The following is a 25,694-nucleotide window of genomic DNA, read 5'->3' as shown; positions in this document are numbered from 1 at the left end:
TAAAATTTCTATTCAACAATGGGGATGCTAATAAATATCAAGTACATCCCCTTCCCAGAAAAATCGACTCTTTGTAGTAGTGAGGGCTATAGTGTAAAAAGGGACAGGACACAATTTTTACTGAATTACTATAGAAAAAACCCAAACTCCGGCAGCCCTGGTGGCCCAGCAGTTTAGCGCCACCTTCAGCCCAGGTTGTGATCTTGGAGACCCAGGATAGAATCCTGCATCGGGCTCCCTGCATGGAGCCTGCTTCTCCCTCTGCCTCTCTCTCTCTCTCTCTCTCTCTCTCTCTCTCTCTCTCTCTGTCATGAATAAATAAATAAAATCTTTAAAAAAGAAAAAAAAAAAAAAAGAAAAGAAAAAACCCAAACACATACTCTTCATATCCTCAGCCAGTTTTTCATGACCTCACAGGCCTAAAACCAAATTTTTCTTTAAACAGAAGGAAGCCCTTAAATGACCCACTCAGAAAGTGAGGGAAAAAATGTGGCAAAGAGTAAGAATTATAGTGGAAGAAACAAGAGTTGAGGAAAACAATGTATTTTGTTTTATTTTATTTTATCTTTTTTTCTCTCTCCAATGTTGAGGTACACACTGTTAGGTACTAAAAAAGACAAGATGAAAAAGACAGTTCTTGTCCTCAAGGAGTTCAAAGACCAATGAAAAACACAGTTTAATGATCTAGCAAGAGGATGCTACTGAGGAGAAGGAGGAAGCAGAGAGTGGGGGAGGGGAAGAAAAGAAAAGAGGAAGAGAAGGAAGGGAAGGAACAGACTCTAGATGCCAAAGGTCAAGTCCTTAATACGTGGTAACCAATTTAGTGGAAGTTGTGACCAAAACAAAAGTTGTATGCCTAGGCCACCTGGAGGTAGAGATGTCATTCACAAAATTGGGGAAGTCATGGGGAAGAATTAGTTTCTAAAAGGAAAAAACGGATTCTATTTTATTTTCAAATTTTGGGCTCTATCTTACAACCCTGAGATACTGACCTGAGCCGAAATCAAGAGGTGCTTAACTAGGGCAGCCCGGGTGGCTCAGCGGTTTAGCACTGCCTTCAGCCCAGGGTGTGATCCTGGAGACCCTAGATCAAGTCCCACGTCTGGCTCCCTGCATGGAGCCTACTTCTCCCTCTGCCTGTGTGTCTGCCTCTCTCTCTCTCTCTCCCTGTGTCTTTCATGAATAAATAAATAAAATCTAAAAAAAAAAAAAAAGAGTTGCTTAACTGACCCACTCAGTTTCAATTTTAAAGATGTCTGAGTTCAAGATACTAAAATGTCAGCAAAATAGGCATAAACAAGCATATGAAAACTTCTCTTTGACAGTTCCTTCAGCTTTACTCCCTAAACCAAAATAATCACAAAATCTTGTCAATTATGTCCTGTAAATAGTTCTTGAATCTGTCTATTGCTGCAATTCTAATAATCTAAGTTACCACCACCTCTTGCCTGGTCTATTCCAAGTTTGTTTGTTTGTTTGTTTTTAGATTATATTTATTTATTTAATCACAGAGACACACAAAGAGAGGCAGAGACATGGGCAGAGGGATTGTGGGACCCAATCCCAGGATCCAGGGATCACAACCTGAGCCAAAGGCAGATGTTCAAAAGGCGTGACCCAGATGCCCCTATTATAAAAGCTTTTTAACTCATTTCTGCACATCCACATTTGCCCCACTTCAAACTACTCTTCACACCCAAGTCAACCTTTAAAAACACAAATCTGAGGGGCACCAGGGTGGCTCAGCTGGTTGAACATCTGACTCTTAATTTTGGCTCAGGTCATGATCTTGCAGTTGTGACATACAGCCCCATGTCGGGCTAAGCCTTGGGTCTATTTGGGATTCCCTCTCCCTCACCCTCTGCTCCTCCCCCAGCTCACAGGCGCTTATTTGCACATGCACACCCCTGCCTTCTCTAATAAATAAATAAAATCTTAAAAAAAAAATAGAAACACAAATCTGAGTAGGTAATTACCCCACCTAAAACCCTACTAATATCTCCTCAATTATCTTGGAAGAGTCCAAAAACATTGGCATGGCTTAAAAGATCTACCAAGATTTGACCTCTGCCAGCTTTCCTGCCTCTTTTTGCATCACCCTCCAACTTGTTCATCATATTCCAGTCATCAAGACATCCTTCCAGTTGTGTGAATATGCTAAATTACTTACGGGCTTTCACAAAGGTCCTCCCTCTTCCTGGTATTCCTCCCCCACATCTTCTGCTAACCACCATTCATCTCTGAGGTCCCAATATAAGCGTCACTTTCTCAGTAATGTTCCCAGACAGGGTTACTTTCCTTAACACACACCCTCATGTCATTTTACACTTGTGTTTCATTGTGTTGTCTACAACTGTAATTTTGTATGGGGTTATGTGTTTAATGCACTACTCCTTCACCAGGTTGTAAGTGCCAAGAGTACAGAGGCCATGTGCTTCTTGTGCAGTGCTGTAGCCTCTTTGTATAAAAAATACCTGGAACAAAGTACTCAATACTATTTTGAGAGAAAGAAAAAGTAGGAGGAAGGAGACAGGAAAGAGATAAAAGAAGAAGTTTAGAGCTTCAGCTATAAGCACTACTCAGAATAAAATACACAGAGGATCAAGGATAGAGTCGTAGATACATAAATACATTTAAAGGATATGTAAGCCATTTAGGAGCTATCCATGAAATTATTTTATGCAGATTTTGGTGCAAAGGAAGTAACAGAAAACCATGTACATGGAGATTTCCCGGAAAAGCATGCTATAAAAGTAAAGAGAAAGACTGATGAATAGTAGTATCGTGTGCTACAAATGAATAGATAAACATGCTTAGACAATCTGTTCAACTATGAGCATAGTGAGGGCATGAAGAATTAATTCTATTTCAACTCTGTACTTCCAACACCTGCATCAGTGCCTGACATATTATGGATGTTCAAGAATTATCACATGAACAAAAAGTTAATGAAAGTAGTATCTCTCACTATGGTTTAGAAAAACAACTTCTCTTTTATTATACTAAATGAAATCAGATAGCCCCTTCTATGCAATTTAGAAAAATGTCAAGGTTCATTCAAAACCGATCTTCAGAGAAACAGACTATATAAACCAAATAAAATGACTTTTCTGAATCTAGTTATCAAAGACTAAAATTTTCACAAATATACACCAATACTTGTGTTTCTTTTGTTTAACGAACATCTTTAAAGTTCAAACAGCTTTAATATATATTCCTAAAATACTTCTTCCTATGCATTTAATTAGTTTTGCATTTAATTAATTACAATTTTAATGAACCTAAAACCACCAATTCCTGAATATAAAGTTAAAGAATCAGCTTTTCCAAATCCCCACAAATTGATTTTACTGTGTTTTTGTTAATTTGACTTGTTTTATCAGAAGTAAATAGTTGTCAAAAAGAACCAGGAATAAAAGTTAAATGAAGAAAATCTATAGTCAACATTAGAAAATAAAAATGCTATGTGTTAGTAAGCTAGCATCCCATTATATGTTATGACTAAAGGAAAAGCTTAGTTGAAAACTAAGTTTAAATAAACTTTTCATGGTATCTGAGGATGGACAGATAAAAGAAAACTCTAGAAATTAGTCTTATACATTAACAATTCACCTTGGAATCTATGATGATTTAAGACTTTAAATCCTAAATCAAATAGGAACTTAATGACGAATGTATGGAAGATCCTGTAGCATTTTTAGTCATTTCACAAAAAGAACCTCATACCTGTGAGAGTTGAAAGAATTATGGGTGCTAATAAAAGGCAAAGGCTATTAACATTCTTTAAATATTTATTTTAAAAATATTTACTTTAAAAATTCCAAAGAAGAAATCTTAATAGCTTGTTGTTTAAGGAAAACCATTTTTTTCTGCAATATAAGAACAAATGATTTTTGCAAGTTGTTCCATGATACAGATCATTAGTTTCTCTATCAGCTTTTTGCTGAGTCTATTTTCTAAAAAACAAAAATTAGTCATAATAATTCAATTAAAAAAAACCTCTCACTCTGAATCAGTTTCTTCTTCATTTGTAAAATAATAAGATAAATGAGGTTATTTCTGAGATTCCTTTTAACTCTAAAATACTCGAGTTTTAATAAGCCCAAATTCAAAGAACTTCAGGATTAAGATTTCAATATTTTAATTTCCCTTAGTAATGAGAAATGAACAATTCCTGAGTCTATGGTCTAAGACAGGAATAGGCAAATTTTTTTCTGTAAAGAGGTAGACTGTAAATACTTTTCACTTTGTAGGCTATAGGATCTGTTGCTACTACTCAACCATTATGGTATGAGAACAGACATAGACAAGATGTAAACAAACAAGTGTGGTTATATTACAAAGTACTTCAGAACACTAAAGTTTGAATTTCATATAATTTTTATGTACCACAAAACTTTTTAAAAAACCTTTAAAAATGTCAAAACCATTCTTAGCTCACAGTGCCAAATAAAACAAGTCACTGGGCCAATTTGATCTGTGTGCCATAGTTTGTTGACCTCTGGTCTAGAGTGTACTTTGATAAACAGGCTCATATTAGAAAAAAAAAAAAACATAACTATTATAGGCAACACAGATAAAAACTGTTCAAGATACCATTATGCTTATACAAATAAGCATTTTAAAACTGTCTTTTCTTTTTGCAAAGATAAACTCCTGACTTCTACTTCCCTAAAATAAGGTACTAGAAAGAAGCAAGCCCCTGCTCTTCCTTCAAAAATGCCACTAGCATAAGAATGCTGTGGATGTAATTAAGAACCAAATAAACTAAAACTCCAGAGACAAAAGAGCACTTTCCCAGTGAACTCAAACTATTAGCATTTTCTTCCATGGGATATTTGCAAAGTGAGGTCAAATTGAGTTTAGTTTAAGCAGAGGGACTCTACTAAAGAAAACCAAAAACTAGTGGTACTTTAGCTGGAATGAGACTGGAAATCCAGAAAAGCCAGTTTTCTCAATAATACGAGGCTTAGTAATGGGATGCAGGATAATAGAGAGGCTGGACCAACAGGACCTTCAATTTCCCAGTCTCTCGAAGTCTAGAAGACAGAATCCCAATAAAGGGAAGAGTCTACTTAGTCCATGACTGGATAGATATTCTCAACACCACAACCTACTTGTCTAACACAGCCAAGAGCAAAACTCTGAAAGAAAATAACTTTCAGAGTTAACTAACAAAAAATTGTGTTTTTTACACACAATACTAGGCACATAATAAACAAATTAAGAGATAAACAAAGAAGCAAAATAATGTGACAGGTCATCAAAAGAAAACCAATCAGGCGGACTCAAGATAACTGATACTTAAGTTAGGAAGCAAGGATCTAAAACAGCTGCAAAGATGGAAAAATAGGATGAGATGATGTAATTTTCAATAGAATTGATTTAAAAAAAAAAAGTCAAGTTGATTTTCCAAAAAATAAATATCTGAAATCAAGAACTTGTCAGATGATTTTAAGATCAGAACAGACCAGAGGAAAATGGGATTCATGGACTTACAGATAGGTCAAGGGGAAATATCCAAACTCAAACACAGAGAAAAGAATGAGATGAATAAAACAAAGAGTATGAAACACGTAGGACACAATCAAATGGTCTCATATTCATGTTACTGAAATCCAAGATAGAAAAAAAATGGAACAAAAGCAATATGTGAACAGATAATTAATGACAATTTTACAAAAGTGAGGAAAGAAATCAACTCAAGAAATTCAATTCAAGAAATTCAGGGGATTGCAAGAAAATGCAAAGAAAACCACACTTAGGCACACCAAATGCTAGGCACAAATTCCTGAAACAAAGGATAAAAAGAAAATCTTAAAAGTAACAAGAGAAAAAAGATGCTCTCAAAAGAATAACAGTAAGATTGATAGCTTTCATTCTCTGTGTTGAACAGTACTGGGGAAGGAGGGGTATAGCAATCTAAAAATATGTACCTACCAAAAATATCCTTTAAAAATGAACATAAAAATGTTTAGATCCACAAAAGCTAACATAATTCACTGTCAATATACCAATACTACAAGAAATACAAAAGGAAGGTCTTTCATAATTGCTATGTCAAATTTTTAAATAAAAGGACACAGACCCAAACCAGAAGAAATGGAGAAGATACATTCTGAACACACGGGCCTTGTTAAGGCTAGAAGCATTATTAGAGATGAACTGAGCACTTCATAATGCTAATGGGTCAATTCAATAGGAAAACACATCAATCTCAAATCTGAGTGCATCTAATAATAACAGAACTTCAAAACATACAAAGCAAAATTGAGTCAAGAAAAAGGAGAAACACAAACTTACAATTAAAAGATCAGATTTTAACATACCTCTCTCTAATTGACAGAACAAGTAGAAGACAAAACATGATGGATAAGGAAAAACTTTAAAACATGATTAATCAACTTGACCTAACTGACATACCTAGAAAAAAAAAATCACACCTATCAAATGCAGAATGTACATTCTTTTCTAATGCAAATATTTACCACAATAGACAATGCTGGATCACAGACTAAGTCTCAACAAATTTCCAAAGACTGTGATTGTGATCATGGAACTAAAGACCAACAGAAAGAAAACTCAGATATTTCCAAATGTTCAGAAATCTAAAACAAAACAAAACCCAGATTTTAAATAGCCTATGAGTCAACGAGCTATAATAGAAAGTTAAAATGGAAATCAGAAAATATTTTCAATTAAATGAAAATGATACATGACATATCCAAACTTGTGAAATGCAGCTGAAGTAACGCTTAGGGAAAATGTATAGCTTTTTGCATGGATATAAATGCATATAATGAAACAAATTCTGAAAGTATATGATCTAGACATTCAACTTTAGAAGCTAAAGAAACAACAGCAAGAATGTAAAAAGAGGGAAACAAAAGAACATATGTCAATAAAATACATAGATATCAAATAAACATATCAAATAAAATAGCAGATATTCAATAGAGAAAATCAAGGAACCAAAACTGGTTCCCAGAGAAGATTAATAAAGAAAGATTGCTCCAGCAAGACTGGTCAGGGGAAAAAATAAAACCACAACTATCCATATGAGAAATAAGAAAGGGGACATCAGGGACACCTGGATGGCTCAGTGGTTGAGTGCCTGCCTTTGGCCAAGGGCGGGATCCTGGAGTCCCAGGATGGAGTCCCGCATAGGGCTCTCTGCATGGAGCCTACTTCTCCCTCTGCCTGTGTCTCTGCCTCTCTCTGTGTGTCTCTCATGAATAAATAAATAAAACATTTTTAAAAGGAGGACATCATTATAGACACTGCCCATAAATTTCACAATTTACGAGGGCAAACTCTATTGAAAAATGTAACTTCTCAATATAAAACAAGGAAGAAATACAAGTCTGAATAGACTTATATCTGTTAAAGAAAGTGAATCCCTAGCCAAAACCTTCCCACAAAGAAAACTGTAGATTCAGTAGCTACACCAGAAAATTCCTTTAAATACTTAATTCACTGGCACACTATTTCAAACAATTTCAATTTCTATGAATATAAAAGGAAGAAACTTTTCCCATTTTGAGACTAGTATAATTCTGATACCAAAATCTGAAGAGCATTTCAAAATAAGAAAATTTCAAGCCAATATCTCCCATGAACAAAGAGGCAAAAATACTACAAAAGCCAAAAAGTGGAAAGAACCCAAATGTTTCTCAATTGACAAGTGGATAAACAAATGTGGCACATCCACACAACAGGATGTTATTCAGCCATAAAAAAAAAGAATGGAGTAGACACATGCTACCTTATGGATGAACCTTGAGAGCAGTATGCTAAGTGAGAGAAACAAAGGCCACCAACAGTCACAAATTGTATGATTCCATTTATATTAAATGTCCAGATTAGACAAATCCATTGAAACAGGAAGCTGATGAGCAGTTGCTAGGGGCTAATGGAAAAGAGAAGAGGAGTGACTGCCAATGGGTATGGGATTTCTTTTGTGGGTGAAGAAAAATGTTCTGGTGCACAACTTTGTTAGTATACTAAAACCACTGATTTGTGTACTTCTACATAGTGTGTTTCATGATATATGAATTATATCTCAATTAAAAATTGAGAGAAAAAAAGCCACTAATCTAAACATAATTTGAGTGCTCAGCAACTTATAAAAAAGATAAATTGTAAAATCTAATCAATGTAATTCAAGAGGATAAAAAAATAAGGAAAAAATACAAACATTTCAATAGAAAAAAGAAAAAGTATTTCATAGAACTTAACAATTACTTGTGTTGAAATGCCTCAGTAAGGCAGGAAAAAAATAATCTGGTAATTACTTTATCTGGAAGTCAATAAATTAAACAACAATAAAGATCATAATGGCTGAAAACAGTAAAGCATTTTTACTTGTAGATAACCTGTGTTTATAGAAAGTGCAAAGTAATCCACAAAAATATAAGTGAATTATCCAGCTTACTGGATACAACACCAATTTTTAAAAAATCAACTAATTTATAAAACACTATATGTAAACTGAAGTTTTTCTATATAAGCCAGACTTATTTCTCCTGTGTAATTAATGTAATGATACTCTCATCATTGTGTTCAGCCTCACTGAATAAATTAGGGAGGAACAGTAGTCTGATTACTAAGTAGAAAACTTTTATTTACTTTCCTAGGCTGATAATTAGTAACAAGAAAAGATTTCAGCATTTCAAACTGATCTAGGAGAGAGATGCAAACAGATTTCCTAAATACAGCTTCAATCTTTCCTATATATAGCTTCAATCTCTTGATCTATTTAGAAGTCTTCATATGGGGGTGGGGATGGGCGATAAGAACTATAAATAAAACCACCTTGGCAGTGGGCAGAGCAACATAACAAAAAGACAGAGTAGAGAGTGAGGAGATGAGTCTCTGAAAAGTTAGGACTTTAAACCATGCCTCATTCAGATTTATATTGCAGATACACATAGCCTAAGTGGATAAGAAAGACTCAAGCCATGAAGCAACCATAAAACTTTCTAAGGACAATTTATTCACCCCAGGCCTCAGAGAGCTACCATAAGGGTTTGACAGCAGTCAAAGAAGCAGGCCCGCAAAGATACAAGGCACCTTGAGGACTAGCCAAAATAGACAACAGAAAAACATCAAAACAGAGTGCAGGTGTAATTTTCAGACACAACTATGCTTACCAAATTCAAAGAAACAAAAGACTAGCTTTAAAATATCTGGAGTGTATGGGGAATATAGCATATATGAAAGAGAATCAAATCAAACTTCTATGAAAGTGGAAAAATATAATAACTGAAATTAAAGACTCACTAGATTGGTTTGCTGCATATCAGACACAGGTGAATACAGAATTTGAAGAGACTGGAAAAAAGTATCTAGAATTCAGCACAGAAAGATAAAAAGGCTGGAAATATGTCCCTGAGACCTCTAGTTCTGACACCTCCTCCAACTTCCATCATCCCAAAAGAGACAGCCATTACTCCATCCAACTATACTTCTCACACACTGGACCCCATCTTATTCACCATCCTCAGGATTTTACTCAACCAGTTACATCCTCTCTTTGTTCACTCTTTAATCTCTTTTATCTAGGATTTCTAACCCCAGAAGAAAAAATAATAGTTAAATAGTTCTCTATTTCTCTTCATCACTAAATTTCTTAAGGAAAAACTGTCTTGAACTTTTTCAATCCCTTACTATCAAACTCCTACTAGTATATGAGACAATACCACAAACTTCCTTGTTGCCTATTGAATTCCCTAGCTTCAGACTTTATCTTTCATATTCTTCCATGTATGAGTATTGTCTGTCTACTTCTCTAGAAACCTTCCCCTACCCCCTTGGCTTCAACCCTTATTTTAGTGCTCCTTCTACCTTTTATGATGATTCTTTCTCACTCTTCTTTAATAGGTCCTTTTTCTGTCCTTTAAATGTTTAGTATATATATTACTTCTCATGAGAATTTTCTGTTCATATACTATATTTCTACATTCATATTTTACAAACTTTGCCTTTAATAATCCATAACAACCCTAACAATAATTACTGAGAGTTCATGAACATCATTGGAATGCTGGTCTAGAGCCAGCTATGTTCTCTGACAATAAAGGTACATCTACCATAAAAATTGACAATCTTTCTAGCTACTTCAAATTCCCACCCCAAACTGTTTAGTTCAGATTAGATCATCCAACCCACTTCTTTGCTGATTAAATGAGGACTCCATTAGGAAGCTACTCCTTTTACTTTCCTTCTACGCAACATGAAATGTTCTCTACAGGCCATTACTCCATAAATTACCTCCATTCTCTCTTTTTTGTTCATTATTCCTCACTTCTCTCCCTCAGTCTACCAGGTTAAGAGTACAGAATTTAGAGACAAATGACCTAGGTTCAAATGCAGGCTGTGTCATTTTTTTAGCTGTGATCTGTGAAAGCTACTTAACCTTCTCTTACTCAGTTGTCTCATTTGTAAAACAGGGTGAAAATAGTACCTTTCCCATTGTATTATAAAGCACTTTGAGTTATGCTTGGTATTTAATAAGTACTAAACAAATTTTATTATCATCATGCTAAAGTGTCTACCTTGGTTTGGGTTTCCCCAGAAGCAGACTTGATTCAAAGAATTATGTAAAAGTAGCTGTTTTGATAGGGGAGTCAGGAAAAACACTGGTGGGGGGGATCAAAAGTAAAACAGGGAAGGGAAGGCAGTCAGTAAGGAATGCATTAGTCAGTTATCCTGATGGGCAACTAGAGCATGATTCTACTGGAAAACTCTGATGAATGATGCAGAACATGGCTCAGTTACCCCAACTGAAGGATGAGAAAAATGAGGTATTTATCCACCAATACCTCATCCATCATCACTGATTGAAAACCTTTCTAAAGGCATTAACTCTGGTATTTCTGGCATGCCCTGCCCATAAGCCAAGAATGTCTCTATGGCCAGTAAGAAAGCTCTCAGGTAGAAAGTCACAAGCATAAGTAGAGAGTATGGAGATAAATGCCAAAGTATAGATATGGCTTAGGACACGAATAACATCTACTACAGCATCTATTATCCAAAAGATAATTCTTTGTCTCCTTCCTCAAGCTATCATCTTCCTTCTTCCCCTTTAAACACTGATTTTTTTTTCTTTAAAGACTATTTATTTGAGATAGCGCACAAGCCGGGGGGCGGGGGGGGGGGGGGCAGAAGGAGAGGGAGAAGCATATTCCCTCCTGAGCAGAAGTCCAATGTGGGGCTTGATCCCAGCAACCTAAGATCATAACCTGAGCCAAAGGCAGACACTTGACTAAGCCACTCAGGTACCCCTAAACATTGATTTCTAAATACTCTTCTTTCTTCATTTAACTTCAATTTACTTTCCCACTGAAATGTGATTTCACCTTGCCTTCTGGAAAAATGGGATGGAGGTGAGCGGGTGTTAGGTCATTATGATCTCTTAATGCAAGCTTGAAGATGAGGTCTTCAGACTTCTATTTAGCTAACCTCCAGGAAAAGAGGCAGTGCGTAAGTAATGCTATGGTCACGTGGAGCCTTTGAATATACTGAACATAATGTATTTGAGATAGGATTGATAGAGTTTGATAAAGACTTTTCAAATTACAGGTCTAGAGATCAAGGGAAAGGTTTTAACTATAATCCACACACCAGGAAGTAAAAAACAATTAGGTAATAACTGAAATTACAGGACTGACTGAAATAACCAAGAAGGAAAATTTATAGAGAAGGGTACCATTCTCAAGAATGGATTCTTGAGGGCAGCCCTGGTGGCGCAGCGGTTCAGCGCCGCCTGCGGCCAGGGCGTGATCCCGGAGACCCTGGATCGAGTCCCACGTCGGGCTCCCTGCATGGAGCCTGCTTCTCCCTCTGCCTGTGTCTCTGCCTCTCTCTCTGTCTCTATGAATAAATAAATAAAGTCTTAAAAAACAAAAAAAGAATGGACTCTTGAGAAACTAGCTCCTCCTCTCTTACCATATAGAAATAAGGCATTGTTATTTCTATACTTGAAATCTAGTCACCTGTTCTATCATTCTTTCTTCATCTTTCTAACACCAAAACATTCTCTAATCCACTGTTTCATCTATTCCCCTTTTTTCAGGATTTATTACCATCCATCAGAACTACAATTGTTTCTTTAAAGGTAGTCTTGCTTTGGGGTTCTGTACCTTTCATTCTCCATAATGCTACCAGAGATATTTTTATAAATTCAAAGCTTAACACTACCACTACTGTTCTCAAATAAAGCAAGATTTGAACATAATAACCTGGTCCTAACATATGTGTCTAGTCTCTTCTATGCCCTTATTCTCATTCACCTAGTTCCCCCCACTTTAGTTACTGCGAATATTTCCATTTTGCACTTGGTTGATTTTTATCCCTGAATTTATAATGTAGCTCCAGCAATTTTAACAGTCTCCCTTGGGAATTACGGTCTGCAGTTCAAATTTAGTCTGACACCTATCTTTGTAAATACAGTTATACTGGAACACAGCCATGCTCATCTGCTTACATATTTATTGCCCATGGCTGCTTTCAAACTGTAACAAGAGTTGAACAGTTGCAATAGAGATTGTACTATCCCAAAGCCTAAATACTGTAGGGTATTTGACCCTATACAGAATTAAGTTTGCTGACCCTTCACCCATGAGACAGTTTCAAGCAATCTCATACATGTATAGCAGTATTATTCCCAGAAGGAAATTAGACTGAATTTGAAATAATATGAGGAAATAAAGGCCAAAATGTGCCAAATTAAACAAAAATTATCACATAGATCTCGGAAATTCAACGAATACCAAGCACAAGCTAAACAAAGACACACAAAAACTTTAGGTACAGCATAGTCAGATTATAAAAATCAAAGGTAAAAAAGAAAATCTTAAGAGCAGTCAGAGAAATAATTCTGATTCTAATATGGTGACATAAACCAAAATACAGCTGATCTTTCCCAATGTTTACAACTAAGAACTGTGGACAAAATACAAGAAGAAAAAAAGAAAAGAAAGAAAAAATTACTTGAGGACTCTGAAGAGCAAACAAAAGCATATTGTAGAGTGGAGTTAAACTTGGAAAAGTGACCCACAGGAAAGTGAGCTTTCCAGTTCAATTATTTTTTCCTCTAACAGCTTTGCCCAAAAGCCAGGAAACAATCACTGCATACAAAGCAACAACCCAGAAGTCAAACCTCCAAGGAAACCTTATCTTTCTGGCCAGTGGAATTGAGGAAAGGGGCTTCTGAGTGCTAGAGAATGTGAAGAAAATCCTGAAAAGGAGAAAGATAAAGAGAAATGGATTCCCTAATTCTGTTTACAAACCCACACTTGAAAATGGATCATTAAAATGTATCAAATTTGGGGCTCTTGGGTGGCTCAGTTAAGTTTCTGCCTTGGGCTCAGGTCATGATCCTGAGATCTGGAATGGATCTCTGGATCTGGCTCCCTGCTTAGTGGGGAGTCTGCTTCTCCTTCTCCCTCCATCTCTGCTCGACGCTCCCCTTGCTTGTGCGTGCTCTCTAATAAATAAAATATTTTTTTAAAGATTTTATTTATTTATTCATGAGACAGAGAGAGAGAAGCAGAGACATAGGCAGAAGAGAAGAAGGCTCCTCGCAAGGAGCCCAATGCAGGACTAGATCCCATGACAGTGATCATACCCTGAGCCGAAGGCAGATAGATGCTTAACCACTGAGCCACCCAGGCATTCCATAAACAAATTTTTTTTTTTAAAGTATCAAATCTGAAGAACCAAGAGAAGAAAACCTTGTCAAAAGGAAAAACTAACAGAGACCTGTGGGACAAACTTAAATGTTTTACTATAATTGCCACTGGAACTTGGAAGGAAGAAAGAAATTAGGGCAGAATATTTTAAGAAACGATGGCATCACAAATTTAGTGAAAGACAAATTTACAGATTCAAGAAGCTGGGTATTCTTCAACGAGGTTAAGCTCAAAGAAAATAATGACCAGACACATCAAATCAAAATTCTGAAAACCAAAACCAAAACCCAAAAAAATTCTTGAAAGCAGAGAAACATTACATACTACAAAGAAGGAAGTAAGATTCAAAATTACCAACTTCCTCATCAGAAATCATAATGGTGAAAAGGCAGTGGAGCAACATCATTAAAATATTGAAAGAAAGCAAGGCCTACTCAGAATTTGACATCCACCTAAAATATCCTTTAGCAATGAAAGCAAAATGAAGACATCCTCAGATGAAGAAAAACAAAGACAAGTTTACCCCAGCAGACTGCTGTACAAGAAATGCTAAAGTACTGAAAGGAAATGTGACATCTTTAGGAATGAAGGAAGAATAGAAATAATATATACACAGAGAAACACAAAATACCATTTTTTTCCTTTCAGTTCTTTAAAATATCACCCCTACTAACAGCAAAAATTATAATATTTATGTTAAGGTTTTCAAAGCATGCAGCCATAAACATATATAACTATAACATAAGGAGGGCAGGTAATGAAATAAAGGGGGAAAAAGGATCTGTATGGTTGCAAGGTTTCTCTATTTTAAGTCAAGCAGTATAACAGTAACTCTAAGTAGGTTGTGAAAGGTTAAGTATAGACACTGCAATCCCTAGGGCATTCAAATATAAAAAATATTAAATATTAAAAAACTTAATATATTTTATATTAATATAAAATATATTAATATATATAAATACATAAATATATATTTAATATATTAAATGTAGGCCAAATATAAAATATTTGGCTTTAAATATAAAGCCAAAAGGCCAATAGCTATATTAAAACAGGATACTAAAGAATAATCCAAAAGAAACCAGAAAAAAGGAAGAGAGGAACAAAAAACAAAGAAGAAAACATAGACAATATAATGATGGATCTAAAACCAACCATATCAATAATTATGTTAAATGCTAATAATCTAAACTCTCCAAGTAACAGGCAAAGATTGACAAAGCAGATAAAAACAAACAAACAAACAAAAAGCAAAACCCTACACATGCTGCCTAAGGGAGAGAAACTTTAAATATAAAAATAGAGAAAATTACAAAAGTAAATGGATGGGAAAAATCTGACCATCCAAACAGTAAGCACAAAAAGGCTGAAGAGGCCATTTTAATATCAGATAAAATAAGCACAAGACAAAGAATGTTACTATGGATAAGGAGAGATGTGTCATAATGAAATAAAAGAATAATTTATCAAGAAGTTCTAATGATTATATATGTATATGTACCAAATAGTAGAGCTCTAAAGTATACGAAGCAAAAACTGAGAATATTAAAAGGACAAATCCAAATCCAAGTTAAAGTAGGATATTTTCAATACCAGTCTCTCAATAACTGATAGAATTAGACAAAAATGAGTACCAAAAAGATCCAAATAATACCATCAACAACTTGAACCGACATAGAATCCTACATGCAAAAGTGGCAGAACACACATCCTTTTCAAGTATACATGGTACAATCATCAAGGTCATATCCTGGGAAATAAGGCTTATCTCAATAAATTTTAAAAGACTGAAATCAAACAAAAGTATGCAATAAAATGTAATAATAATAATACATATTAAGAAAATACCAAATATCTGAAGGTTAAGTGAAATAATTCTAAATAATGTATGGATCAAAGACAAAATTACAAAAAAATTAGGAAATATTTTAAACTAAATGACAAGGACTATTCAGAATATCAAAACAGTTGTATACAACTAAATCAGTGCTTACATGAAAAATTAGTTTTAAATACTTCTGCTAGAAGAGAAGTCTAAAATCAATGACCTAAGATTCCATCTTAAGAAACTAGAAGAGCAAATTCAAAGTAGAAGTTATACTGATGACGGAAAAAAAAAATCAGTAAGGGAGAAAACAGATCATTAATAGAGAAAATTAACAAAGCCAAAAGTTATTACTTTGAACTCATAAACAAAATTGACAAACTCCTGTTTAAAGAGAGAGGAGAGTACTCCCTCTCTGATTAAAGACAGAGAAAACTCCAACATGAGGAATGAAAAGAATTATCACCACAGATTCCAGACATTAAAGAATAAAAGAATGCTGAGTAACTTTCTGCCAAAATGTTCAACAATTTAGATGAAATGGATAAACTTCTCCAAAAGTTGACATGAGAAATAAAAAAATCTGATAATCCCTATATGTATTAAAGAAACGAAATTTGTCGAGGATCCCTGGGTGGCTCAGGGTAAATTTAGTGCCTGGCTTCAGCCCAGGGCATGATCCTGGAGTTCCGGGATCAAGTCCCACGTTGGGCTCCCTGCATGGAGACTGCTTCTCCCTCTGCCTGTGCCTCTGCCTCTCTCTCCCTCACTCTGTGTATCTCATGAATAAATAAATAAAATCTTTAAAAAAAAAAAAAAGAAACTAAATTTGCCAAAAGCATTACCAAAAGATAATTCCAGGATCAGATGTTGTCCCTGATGAATTCTATCAAATATTTAAGAAGAAATGAGACCAATTTCATGGAAACTTTTTAAAAATACAGAAAAAAGATTATTGTCCAAATAATTTTATGAGATCAGAACACATGTAATACTAAAACCTGACATATACATTAACAAATATCCTTCATATATGTACATCCAAAAATTCTTAACAAAATATTAGCAAATCAAATTCAATAATATATTACATATGAAGTTTCATTCCAGGAATGCAAGGTTGACTTAACTTTCAAAAATTAATTTAATTTTTCCTTTTTTCTTAATATATAATCATTTCAAAAAATGCAGAAAAGATCTCTGCCAAAATTCAATGCACACTAATGATAAACATTATCAGCAATGTAGGAATATTAAAGAACTTCAAATTGGAAAGTCAATCAAAACACCCACAGCTAATATCGTAATATTGAAAGACTAAAGACTGATTTGTAATGGTTTCTTCCTCAGATTAAAGAACTAGGAAAGATGCAACTTTCATCAATTCAGTATTGTTATGGAAGTTTTGCCACAGGAATAAAAGCTGGGGGTGCAAAACGGGGAAGGGGCACTTCTGATTTCTGAAAATCAGAAAGAATAATGATTCCCAGAGAATCTACAAAATTACTATTAAAATTAATCCATGGCATTCACTACAGTCCATCTATTACACTACTAGGATTCATTTGCTTCATATACATTCTGGAAAATCTCCTCCAGAATTCTGGTGGGTCCTTATTTCCTGGAGAAACTTCCCCAGGGAAGTAAAGTAGAACAAACTACAACCCCCCACCACCGGTTTCAGATGGTTTCAAGTCCAAAACTTGGTTATAACCTGTTGTCTGCTAGTTATTCTAGATTCCCTTCATCTTTGACTTAGCATTTCTGCTGGTCCAGGTAGCAGATCTTGTGAGGTAATCAGGTCTTCTTGTGCCCATTTAACATCACAACTGGAAAGGAAGTACCAAGAGATACCTGGTAGAGAATGTGTGTGCCAAACCCCCATGCTTCCTCATGTAACAGCAGCCCTATCTCCTCCTAATCATCTGGTATGTCAGCCCTGTCAAAATGGTGACTCCTCTCCCTGGAAAAGGAGTGTCAGGTCCCAGAGGTAGCTGTGCCCTAAAGTTTAACAGGACTCCATAGTGTCTTCTGTTGGAAATGTTTCTCTTCTGAAAACCAGGGCCTTTTAATCTCCAGTGCTTAGCTACAGAGGTGAGAAGTATATATTTGCCAGTGGTGCTAAGTGGAACCAGCCCTATTTCCATATGTCCTTCCTACTGGGAACCCTGGAGGACAGAACCTCATCCTTTCAGGGTATAATGTCCAAACTGCAGGGAATCATCCTTAGTTGTGCCATCAAAAGACTGTTTTGCTGCTCTATCAGGTCAGAAACTTCTGTGCAATGTGGTGCATGATGTGACAAATGGAACCCATGAGTCCTCCTTTACTAAAAAGGGAGCCCGTACTCTGAAACAATGTTATGCGTGATTGTATAGTGATAGATCAAAAGCTCTGTAAGCCCTCAAATAGTGGCAATGAATGGTTGAGACTCTGCAAACTGTAAAAACAAACTCATACTTAAAAATATGTGTCAAATCCCATCAAAATGATTCATGGTCTCTGTGAAAGATGATTAGTCTCCCTACTTAGACAAGACATTCAGCAATTCAGTTGCTAGATAAGTACTGGTAAGTAGAAGTCTGTTATTGGGTCCTTGCATAGCTATCACCGGTAATTTTTCCATAATGCTTGTAAGCCAAAAGAAATACCTAACAGTAGCGTTTACTAACTATTCAGATCTAAATAATTAATAAGAATTCTGTCCTGACAACTCAATCATTTGAAAAAATGTGTTGGGCTGCCCAGGTGGCTCAGCAGTTTAGCACCGCCTTCAGCCCAGGGCGTGATCCTGGAGTCCTGGGATTGAGTCCCACTTCGGGCTCCCTGCATGGAGTCTGCTTCTCCCTCTGCCTGTGTCTCTGCCTCTCTCTCTCTCTCTCTCTGTGTCTCTTGTGAATAAATACATAAAATCTTAAAAAAAGAAAAATAATGTGTAAATTGAAAAATATTTATGACCATAATTGCTTAATAATTGGACATGTACAATGCTAGACAGTGCACAACTTCTCAATATTGGAATCAGATTGAACATGTCAACCTCCCTTCTCATTTCACAGTAATTTCTGTCAGTGCTTTATTTATATCACAGCAACTACCAAAAATTCAACTTCAAAAATATATGACATCATCAAAAGGAATGTTAGCATGATCTAGTATCAAACTGCCTCTAGCTAGTTGTTTGTGACAGATGCTGAAGTGTTTCCTTTGAAATTCTCAAATATCCAATCGTATTTCTGTGAGTCTGCTGCGGTGTTTCAGGGTATCTCAGGGCACACTTTGGGATTCAGCACATGCATGGGTGAACCCATGCACACGCACTCCCATTCTTCCCTTAGGGGGCCTAGCACCTCCCAGTAGGTTTTGTTGTGACCTAACTCTAGTTATTGGTTTGATAATAGTCAGTAGGGGAGAGAAGAGATAGGGGTAGTAAGGGCAGCATAGTCTTCATGCATCTACCCTCTAGCTAGGATAAAAAGGCCACTCTTGTAGACCCAAAGAGCTTGGGGAATTTGGGGTTTCAAGATTTTCAAGTGTATCAACTCAGATGTCCCATCCAAAGAGCTGGAGTCTCATTCGTTTCTAACCAAAGCAGACTGGCATAGAAGACTTGCTGAGAATTCAAACCACCTTGGAGTTTAGTTATTCTTAAAATTAAGTCTTGTGCCTAATCCGTGGCTTCTTCTTTCCTCCTACTGCAGATGAGTTTCTTTACAAAATGTTGAAGAAATCACCTAGCTTTCTCATTTTGCCCCCAATTACTTTCAGCCTTTGTCTTTTTCCAGTCTATCAACATCACTCAACCGCAACCATCTGATTACACTAGCCTTATAAGTAATAACTTCCCTGAACCTCTCACAAGCTTAAAATATTTGTACCCATCAGTGTATTCCCTTCTACAGGAATTTAATTCCAATTCACCACTACTGAAAGTTTTAACAAATGCACAGCCACAGTGTATGCCACGGGTTATTAGTATCATGACTCCATCTACAAGTCAAAGTGGGGTTTTCACTGTGCCAGCCAGCCAGCCAGCAGATAATCCAGCTCCAAAATCCCATTTTAAAGTCTACTTCCTCAGGACCACTCCTGGCACCACAACCGTTTTAGGTAAGGCTCCCCAGGAAATAGACTCTGAAATGGAGATCTGCACAGAGAAGTTTACCTGTGTAAACCCTGAACCAACAACTATGGGAGATGAAGGAAGTTAAGACAGAAGAGAGGAATGAGCTGAACTGTAATGGGAGTCACGGGAAGGACTCAGTCAATCCCATGTGGAGCTCTGGTGTTAAGAGTGTAACTTATTCAAGGTTGTCCTGCCCTAGGGTAAAAGGGCGAGACATATGTATTCCTAAAGAGAATAGGCATTGAATGTAGGTTGACTCTGAAGAAGAGGCATGACTTTGAGGGAAGCAGTCCTGTTGGCCTAGGGAATGCCTGGAAAGGGACTTAGCTGCAATCAGTTTTAGCTGCCAGTATTCCCAAAAGCTAGGGGAAGTTGTACCTAAACAGAGGGATCTGGGTAGTGAACCAAGCACCCATGACACCAATACTGGAGTATCACACTAATTTGGTTAATGAGGAGAGAGAATTAAGCATTTACACTGCCTTCCTAGGAGGATCACAGTTCATCACCAGTTGATGAGAGAAAACAACTCTTTGCAGAAGAGCACCAGCTAATAAATACAGAAAAAATAACAGATTTATAAAAATCATCATTTTGAAACCCTTAATGAAGTAACTGATTCAGACAAGGATTATAAAAGGATTGATATCATTAGGTGAAAGATATTCACAGCATACCAAAGTTATGACCCATAATTACCTGCTTATTGCACATAAAAAAGGAAACATTTACAGGAGAGATCTAGTGGGTACCATCCTACCCAAGTAATTAGACTGAGCATTATTAAACAGTGACACAACCTGAAAACATCTGGATGGGATGCAATATGCAGTATTTAGCACTATATACAAAATATTCTTGCTAAAAACTGTTTAACCCAAACCTAACGAAGCTTTAAATCCTCTCATTTACAGGAAATACAGGGATAGAAGACTTGAAGACTAACAGTATCTGGGGTCCTGCCCTCAAAGAACTAGATTTATAAGACATTCTACAAAAGGTAAAATATTAATGACAAAAAAATTGATCTATGGTGGTCAGGGGCTAGGGGCAGGAGGGAATTATCTATAAAAACTTTTATGGGGGATGGACATATTCTATACTTGACTGTGGTGATGGTTCTAAGACCCTTCAAATGAACATTTTAAAAGGGTGAATTTTATTGTATGTAAATTAAACCTTGAAAAACCTGACTCAACTCCAAGAAAACCTTAATTTTTTAAAATTTCTTAAGAAGAGTATTCTGACTATTCTGTTGAATTTTAAAACAAATATCTTAAAAATACAGAAGTATTTTTATATTAATATTTTCATTTTTAAGCCTAAACACAAGATTTTCTCTTATCTTGAGCTAGGACTAATTTATTTCATTTCTACCTACCAATATAACAACAAAGCAGTTTTTGCCTTAAAATGTGTTTATATAGGATTCCATAGATAAAAGAGCTATATGAAACAAATTATTACCTAATCACAAATATAGATATATAAATTCTAATTTCCCAATCCCATATAGAAGAGCTATATGAAACAAAGTATTACCTAATCACAAATATAGATATATAAATTCTAATTTCCCAATAAAACCTAATTTCTCAATCCCACATCACTTACTAAAATACTCCTACAATGTCTCTTTATAGCTCAAAACCATCAATGTCTACTGAATAAAATCTAATTTTTACCTTAGTGTTCAAGCTACCTTACCCTCTCTAAAGCCTCCCTCTCCAGAATGAACTCCCACTACTCTCCCTCATAACACCTACAAGATCCCTCTAACAGAAGTCTTACCATTACCTGCACACAAACTGTGCTTTCTTGCCTTTTACTCATGCTTTCATGCCAACCCAGAATACCAATTCCTTTAACACTTTTCTAAGTACTTGCCTTTGTATTTTTCACCATTTCCCAAACAATAAACTCAAATACAGAAACTATGTTTTATAAATCTTTATAGGGCCAATGGTTAGCACCAAGGAATAATCCCTGAACCTTTGTTGGATTAACTGGCTACTTAACCTCTTAAAACCAAAATCCCATGCATCTGAGATAAAGCAGCTGAAGGAACTAAGTGGGTTTAGCTTAGAGAAGAAAAGCAACTCCCCATTTTAACCATAATCTCCTCTATTGCTTCCATTTTGCTCTTCTACCACTTCAACCCACAGCCCCTGAGTCCTCTTTATCTCCCAGTCTATCAGTTCCCTCCTTGGCACCACTTTCCTTTTTACCAAAAGATCAATGTCATCAAAAACTTTCACTTTCTTTTTTTTCTTTTGTCTCCGATCACATTTTAATCTTGAACTAACTCAACCAACAGTTTTTCTCATTTTGTTGTTGAGTAGGAAAACTTAAAAATATTATGCTGACTGAAATTTTATATATATAATTTTAATAATAATAGCAGCAGCAGCTGACATTTAGTACTTACCCTGCATAGGCAACAATGTCCTTTTAATAACCCTATAAGGTTACAGGTAAAGAAACAGACAAAGAAATGCTAATTAATTTGCCCAACTTAGATAGAGAAAGGTAGAACTGGGATTTGAACTCAGGAGGTCTGCTTCTAAGGCAGATTTAGCCATTGTGCTATATAGTTCTTCTCAAATGCGATGCTATTCTGCCATTCTCACTTAGACTTGATCAAACATTCCTTTACTAATTTCCAATCCTCCCTCTTTCCCCAAGTTAATGTCCTAATTTTGACTGGTTCATTCATTCAAAAATATACTTAGTGAGTCGATGAATAAATGAAATCATTCTTTTCACATTCATTACAATCACTGAAACCAAAAATAAGAGTAAGACATGATCTTTGCCTCTTCTTTAATTCCTCAAACTCCATCTGCCCCTTCACTCTCAAAAGAAATCAGTAATATTTAATAGCACTTAATGTGCCAAACACTTTACATATATGGATTCATTTAATCTACAAAGCAGTTCTCATTATCATTATCCCCAGTCTATGTATAAGCAAAATAAACAAATGGGACTACATCACAATAAAAAGCTTCTGGACAGCAAAGGAAACTATCAATAAAATGAAAAGGCAAACTACAAAATGCGAGAAAATATTTGCAAACCACCTATCTGATAAGAGGTTAATATTCATAATATATAAGGAACTCATACAACAGCAGAAACAAATGATAATAATCATTCAGTTTATTAATTGAATTGTCCGTTTTTAACGGACAGAGGACCTGAAAAGACATTTTTCCAAAGACACACACAGACGGCCAACAGGCACATGAAAAGATATTCATTATCACCAATCATTAGGGAAATGTGAATCAAAACCACAATGAGATGATTACCTCACAACTATTAAAATGGCTATAATCAAAAAGATAAAAAATAATAAGTATTGGCAAAGATGTAGAGAAAAGGGAACCCTATGCACTGTTGATAGAAATGTAATTTGGTACAGCCATTATGGAAAACTGTATGAAGGTTCCTCAAAAATTAAAAAATAGAGCGATCATATGATCCAGCAATTCCACTTCAGGGTATTTATCCAAAGGAAATGAAAACACTAACCCAAAAACTGTACTCCATGTTTGTTGCAGCATTATTCACAATAGCCAAGACATGGAAGTAAACTAAGTGTCCATCAATGGATGAATGATAAAGGATATGTGGTATGTATGTACATACATATATATATACACATATACATACAAACATACACATGCCACATACACACACACACATCCCACACACACAGTGGAATATTATTCAGCCATGAAAAAAGAAATCTTGCCATTTACAACACTGTAGATGAATCTTGAGGGCATTACCCTCAGTAAAATAAGTCATACAAAAACAAATACCATACCATTTGGTGCCCGCCTTCGGCTCAGGGCGTGATCCTGGAGACCTGGGATCAAGTCCCATATCGGGCTCCTTGCATGGAGCCTGCTTCTCCCTCCGCCTGTGTCTCTGCCTCTGTGTGTGTGTGTGTGTGTGTGTGTGTGTGTGTCTCTCATGAATAAATAAAATCTTTTTAAAAAAATGTACAGCACGGTGACTATCATTAATAATATATATCTGAAAGTTGCTGAAAGTAAATCTTGTGAGAGTTCTCATCACAAGAAAAAAAAAAGGAACTGATAAATGTTTATGCTTATTATGGTGATCACTTCACAATATATACCAAAATGGAATTATTATGTGATACACCTAAAATTAACAATGTTATATGCCAATTATATTACAATAAAATTTTTTTAAATTTGAAACAAATATATTATATGCCCAAGGTCACACAGCTAAAAAGTGGTAGAGCCAGAATTTAAAACCAACCTAGCTTCAGAGTCCAAGCGCTTAACCACTTCACTAAAATGCTATCAAAGTCACTGACTCCATTAGGCTTCTATCCCTCAACTACCCCACAGGACATGTAAAATATAATCCATAGGGGATCCCTGGGTGGCGCAGCGGTTTGGCGCCTGCCTTTGGCCCAGGGCGCGATCCTGGAGACCCGGGATCGAATCCCACGTCGGGCTCCCGGTGCATGGAGCCTGCTTCTCCCTCTGCCTGTGTCTCTGGCTCTGTCTCTGCCTGTGTCTCTGGCTCTGTCTCTCCTTCTATCTCTCAAGAATAAATAAATAAAATCTTTAAAAATATATATATATAATCCATAGTAATTAATTCATTCAACACTGACATAACTCATTTGCCTTATTTTTGTTACTTGAACACAACCTTGTTCCCATCTCAGAGCCTTTATAATTTCCTAAAACACTCTTCCTCTAGATCTGCCTTACCACCACTATGATTCAGATTCAACTTAAATCTTGAGACCTGTCCTAAATACCTTAATATAGCTCCCCACTATAAATCATCTATCACATGAAATCAAATTCTTTTATAGTTACTTATCAATACCTGAAACTACCAGTTATTTATTTGTCCCCACTAGAGTAGAAGTTCCAAGAGAGTAGAGACCTCATCTATTTTGCTCACTGGTACATCTTCAGCACATAAAACAGAGCCTGATACACAACAGACACTCGGTATTTCACAAAATGGATGCCAAAATTTGTGCTATACGTTGAGATTACGAGAATGAATAGGATTCAGTTCTTATCCTCCATAAACTCTTGTCTTTATAAATACTTAACTCCTCCCTTTCTATAATAAAGGAAAATTAGCCTTTAATTTTTTTAAACTGCTAACTTCTCCACTTGACATCTTAAACCTGTCCCTGAGTCAGGGACTTCTTTGACCTCTCTCTATTAATTAAACCCTCGCTCACTTCTTTAATTTCTCCTCCTCCACTTACTGATAATTTCCCACCCACTCTCCCATATTTGAATATCCTTCCCTCAACTCTGCAATTCCCTGTTACCACCAACATCTCTCAAAGACTCCTCATATCTCTCTATGACCACTTCCTTAAAAGTTATCAGTGACCTGGAAAGTGCTTTCACTTTTTTTAAGGATTTAACACTGAAGACTTTCAATCTTTCTTAAGACCAGAGGTGCCACGGTCTCACAGCTGTCTTAATTTTTTCATCTTTTCAGCTTTCTTCACTGTCTCCTTTCTCTCACTTCTTTTATTTTTTTTCTCTCACATCTTTAAATTTGAAGCTCACTAGGGCTTCATACTCTGCTCTTGCTCCATTCTATGTCTCTGAAATATTTCATCTTCTAGTGTCCCTATTCAAATAATTATACCATTCATTCACAACCTAAATCCTAGTTCCACTTGCCCAGTCATATTTAACAAAAATGTGATTGAATTCTTATGCAAATCCTCAATAAAGGATTAAGCAGCTCACTTAGATAAAATAATGTGAACTAAAATAAGCAATAATGTTCTGAATAAGCACTAGAAGGCAATATTACACAACTTAAGCCTGGTTTCCATGACTACTTTTTGAAATATTTCAACTAATTCTTCCATTAATTGTAATTGACAGTTTGTACAAAAATGGATCAATGATCAAAAATCACTAATAAATGCCATATATGCAATTAATCTATATTAATTTTGTCTAAAACTGCTAATATGGTTCTAGATACACAAAATTGTATTATTACACAA

The 25,694-nt window shown here is 35.7% G+C and overlaps 1 protein-coding gene across 1 annotated transcript in view; it reads right to left on the bottom strand.

Annotated features, from left to right (window-relative positions):
* Positions 1-25,694, bottom strand: part of MYCBP2 (MYC binding protein 2) — a 262,243-nt gene that overhangs the window by 234,258 nt on the left and 2,291 nt on the right. The window lies entirely within an intron of this gene.

This window comes from Vulpes lagopus, chromosome 16 (assembly GCF_018345385.1).
Source record: "Vulpes lagopus strain Blue_001 chromosome 16, ASM1834538v1, whole genome shotgun sequence".
In the NCBI taxonomy this organism is placed as follows: Eukaryota; Metazoa; Chordata; class Mammalia; order Carnivora; family Canidae; genus Vulpes; species Vulpes lagopus.
Note: the sequence above shows the minus strand (reverse complement) of the source record. Positions and strands in the feature narration are given on the sequence as shown.